Raw genomic sequence first — 5,215 nt, 5'->3', positions numbered from 1 at the left:
AGGCTACATACTGTATGATTCCAAATATATGACATTCTAAAAAAGGCAAAGCTATAGAGAAAGTAATTGCCAGTGATTGCCAGGAAGCAGGGGAGGGGTGAATTGGTAAACCACTGGGGATTTTTTTAAGGACTTTGAAACTGTCTTGTATGTTACTGTAATGGTGCATTTGTCAAAACCCATAGAACTTTATAGCACAGTGAAACTTAACATATGCAAAATTTTTAAAAAATCTCTTAGGAGGTCATCAGACCCCAGGATGGAATGTATAATGTGACAAAACAATCTAACTCTATTGCAAATGTATAAATGAGCCTGATTGAAAGGGGCCAGGGCGGGAGGGGTGTGGGGAGAAGTTGCTGACCTAAGTAACTTTGGAAATGAAACAAGACTAAAGACAAAAGAAACTGTACATAATCATTATATTCTAGTTGCACTCTAATTCTTTCCCATGAGTTTACAGGTTAACAGTTCTGATACTGCTATACATGGGCAGTGGAAGTGAATAATTAGGTAAATGCATGGAGACTGGTTTCTCACCGTCTGAGTGGGAGGTTACAAACAAGTAAGAAGAAGAGGCTAGGATGATCCATTTCTTAATGGATTAGAGTGGGAGGTAACAGTATGAATTTATATTTAACTTAGTATAGATACCATACAGATGGTTACATACAGAACTATTTATAATATCTATATATATATGGTTTAGTGTACACACATACAATTTTTGTTCTGTCAGCTGAGCAAGCCTAGAAGCTACAACATCGCAATATCAATGATCATACCCAGCACCCAGATCTTGGTTTCTAATACCTCTCTCCAATAAAAGGAACCAGGACTCCTTGGAAAAATGGCTGGTTCTAGAACTGGGGCAGGAAATATACAAACAAACCTGGGATGGAAAAGTAAGAAAGTGCTCGCACATACATAATGCACACACAATGGTGAGGGCATGTCCAAGGACAAGGGCACCAACTGGAAAAGCTCCTAACAGCTAAAGTTGGAACAACTGGAGCAACTAAATAAAGTAGTATTGATTTATAACTCAAAGTATAAAATAAATGCCCATACTGATATAAAAAATGCTTAAATAAATAAGCAGAGGAGACTAGTCAAATCTCCTGTACAGAAGAATTCCAAATAATTTATGTAGATACTCTGCCCTCAAGGAGGTAGAACATAACACCCCAGTCCTTAAATATGGGTTGTGCATAGTGACTTCCTTCCGAAGATTACAGTATTGGGAGCTGGTGAAAAGAGTCACTTTAGAAGGGAGAAACCTGACAATCGGTACCTCAGTCAGGTGATCAAAGTTAATATCATCAGTGATAAGCCATGTCGGTATCATGTCCTCTTGATATAATATGATGAGAATGGTGCTGTGCCTCTGTGGTCTTTCCCTCAAGAACACATAACCCAAGTCTAATCATTAGAGAAACATCAGAAAGATTCCAGTTGAAGGACATTCTACAAAGTACCTGAACAGTATTTCTCAAAATTGTAAAGATAATTTTAAAAAACATGAAAAGTTTGAGAAATTGTCATACCTAAGAGGAGCCTAAGGAGACATGAATACTAAATAGAAACTTTATTTTTTAAATCCATAGAAACAATAAATGCTAGATAATGCTAGCTAGAACCTAGAATGCCTTGAAGAATCTACTCAACTAAAATATATAGAGGGGGAAAGAAAGGAGGAGGGATAAACTGGGAGATTGGGGTCGACATATACACACTACTATATATAAAATAGATAACTAATAAGAACCTACGGTATAGCACAGGGAACATTACTCAATACTCTGTAATGACCTATATGAGAATAGAATATAAAAAAGAGTGGATATATGTATATGTATAACTGATTCACTTTGCTGTATAGCAGAAACTAACACAACATTGTAAATCAACTATACTCCAATAAAATTAATTTAAAAATAAAATATATAGAAATACTTTCTGATAGAAGCTTTTGTTCAAGTTCATTCATTATAGGTACAGACCGAGGGTAAAAAAGCTGGATCTTTGGATGAACAAGTGATAGAAAAGTATACATTTTAGTAAAATCTCATTTTAGGGTGACAAAATAATTCCATCAATTCTCATTAAAAGAAGATTATTAGAAATTAGTGTAAATTACATCTTGTCTAGTATCACCACTTCTGATTTTAAAATTTACGTTTAGAAATAACATGAAAAGACATTAGATATTATTCTTGTAGACTGTTAAAACACTTGGGGATAGTGAGCCACGGCTCATGGGCCCAGCCTCTCCGCGGCATATGGGATCCTCCCGGACCGGGGCGTGAACCCACGTCCCCTGCATCGGCAGGCGGACTCTCAACCACTGTACCACCAGGGAAACCTGGTACTTCCACTTTGGAAGACAGTCTGGAATTTCTTACAAAGCTAAGTGTAGGTTTGCCATATAATCCAGAGATGGTGCTCCTTGGTATTCACTTAAATGAGTTGAAAACTTATGTCCACACAAAAACCTACACACAAATGTTTATAGCAAACTTATTCATAGTTGCCAGAAACTAGAATCAGTCAAGATGTCCTTCAGTAGGTGAATTCAAAAAGTACCAATAGCGCCCAGTCTCTCGGCTCCTTGGAGGTAACTGTCTCTTTGGCCTTTTTACTTCGTCATTTCCAGGACTCAAATTTACTGCCATGTCCTCTGAAGAAGAGAAGCTCTTTGTGGGAGCCCACAACTCCAACACTGATGAGCAGGCTCTGGAAGACTACCGCAGCAGCTTCAGACCTATTTCTGAGGTGGTTATTGTCAAGGACTGGGAAACTCAGCGATCCCGGGGTTTTGGCTACATCACTATCACCAATCCAGAGCATGCCTCAGACGCCATGAGGGCCATGAATAGAGAGTCTCTGGGTGGTCGTCAGATCCGTGTAGACCACGTGGACAAGTTGGCCCTGGGGAACAAGAGGGGGTTCCTTTGGGGCCTATGGGTGTGGTCACAGTTACTCTGGAGGTCGTGGGGACCAGGGCTATGGAAATGGCAGGTATGACAATCAACCTGGAGGATATGGATATAGAAGGTCCAGAGACTATGGCGGCAGAAGCCAGGGTGGTCATGACCCCTACTCAGGAAGAAATTACAGGGACAATTATGACAACTGAGATGAGGCATGCACCCCTAATATAGATACACAAGGAATGAAACTTCTTCTGATTCAGGACCATCCTTCCAAATGGCTGTATTTATAAAGATTTTTGGAGCTGCACTGAAACATCTGTTTTAGTATATCAACCTCTGTTTTTGAATTGAGCTCCCAAGGTAGCTTGTTAAAGACCTTTCAGAAAGCTTCATGTGTTTTTTAAAATTTTTCTCCCATTTAAAGACAAATTCTGAGCCATTTGTAGAGTATGGGTATTTTTCCTTCTTTTTTTTTTTCACCAGTTTTTTAGTTCAGGCTCTCAGGATTATTGGTTCTGACAAAAAATGTTTGGCCAGACTGATTGTTTTTAAAAATGTGTATCTAGGAACACTTAAAAAACCTGTACACAATGTTTAATCATGGTTAGGAAGCAGTTTCCAACTGTTAGCTATAAGAAATCAAGAACATGATTACTTAGAGGTGTTTTATACTCCCGATCTCTGTCTAATTATATAGAAATTTCTTCAAAATATTTGTGTATGTTTTTTTTTGTTTTTGCGTTATGCGGGCCTCTCACTGTTGTGGCCTCTCCCGTTGTGGGGCACAGGCTCTGGACGCGCAGGCTCAGCGGCCATGGCTCACGGGTCCAGCCGCTCCGCGGCATGTGGGATCTTCCCAGACCGGGGCACGAACCTGTGTCCCCTGCATCGGCAGGCGGACTCTCAACCACTGCACCACCAGGGAAGCCCTGTGTATGTTTTTTTGTTTTCGTTTTTTTTTTTTTTTTTGGCAGAGCTGCGTGGCTTGCAGGATCTCAGTTTCCCAACTAGGGATTGATCCCAGGCCACAACAGTGAAAATCCAGAATCCTAACCACTAGGCCACCAGGGAACTCCCCCATTTTTTTTTTAATACTGGAAGAAAAAAATATTCTGTTGTGTTTCATGGGGCATTTAGGACATCCTTCACCGAGTTGATTAAAAAGATGAAACCTGAAAACAAAACAAACAAAATAAAACAAAACAAAAAGTACCAATACAAGCAAGTTATTTTGATATATGCAAGTAAATACGGAAAGCATTGTTTAAAAGAGTTGACCGTGGTTGCCTCTGGGGAAAAATAAATAGTGAGGACGGGATAAGAAACTAGATTTTGTTGTAACAAAAGAAGAATTTGCCTCTTAAACAGTGTTAGTGGATCACTGTGATAAAAGTAAAAACAAAAATAGAGAAAAAGAAAAAAAGAACTGGAGAGGAAGGAAGACTCACACATAGACTGAGCCCCCACTCTGAGCCAGTGCTGTTCCAGACACATCTTCATGCTTTGTCTCTTGTAATCCCCACCAGCCTAGAGTATGTATCACTCTCATGTGAGCCAGGTGATAAAACAGAGGCCTGGAGACACCGAGAGCATGCCTGGGGACACATATCTAACAAGAGCTGCCCAATCTGTTCATCTCCCTGCTCCCACCACTTTGGGCAGCTCCCACCAGCACATTATTTTTCTTCTGAGTTAGTTCCTCTAAGGAGAAAAGTTCTTCCCCAAAGCCTTCCTCCAGCCCCTGCTGACTTGGGGACAGACCTCTGTCAGTGATTTAATACAATCCAGATGGAAGGCTCCAATTGGCTCTTAAAGCATGCCTTTTGGGAGATTTGCAGATAAGCCCTGGGATGTGAGTGGAGAACAATAAAACAGGAGGGTGACAGAATACGAAGGCTGGGAGAGGGGGAGTCACTTAGGGATGAGTAGGAACCTGACAAAGCAGCCTCCTCCACAGCTGTCAGGCCTGTGGCCAGGGTTTGGGGCTCGGCCACCAGCCCAGAATCTTAGAGTCAGAGACACATGTGCTCCACACATTCACAAATTCCAGAAACACTTTTGAAGACCCAGTGGCAGGCATTGGGGTGGGAGCTGGGGTACTGTGTTGAATCAGACACAGACCTCTGCCTTGAAGGGTTCACAGACTAGCAAATGAGACAGAAAGATGGACGGATGGATAGCCAAATATTTATGATCCAGTGGGGTCATAAACAAACATTACAGTAGAGGCAGGGACAGAGTATAAGAGGAGGACAAGAGAAGAGTCCTTGTTATGGAGG

General features: G+C 40.9%; 1 pseudogene across 1 annotated transcript; it reads left to right on the top strand.

The window, feature by feature from the left end:
• Positions 1 to 2,673: 2,673 nt before the first annotated feature.
• Positions 2,674 to 3,397, top strand: LOC308621936 (RNA-binding protein 3-like; annotated as a pseudogene). Its single transcript has one exon. The product of its transcript is annotated as an RNA-binding protein 3-like (transcript).
• The last annotated feature ends 1,818 nt before the right edge of the window (positions 3,398 to 5,215 follow it).

This window comes from Mesoplodon bidens, assembly GCF_964165515.1.
Source record: "Mesoplodon bidens genome assembly, chromosome: 1".
NCBI lineage: Eukaryota > Metazoa > Chordata > Mammalia > Artiodactyla > Ziphiidae > Mesoplodon > Mesoplodon bidens.
This window is presented reverse-complemented; position numbering and strand designations above follow the sequence as displayed.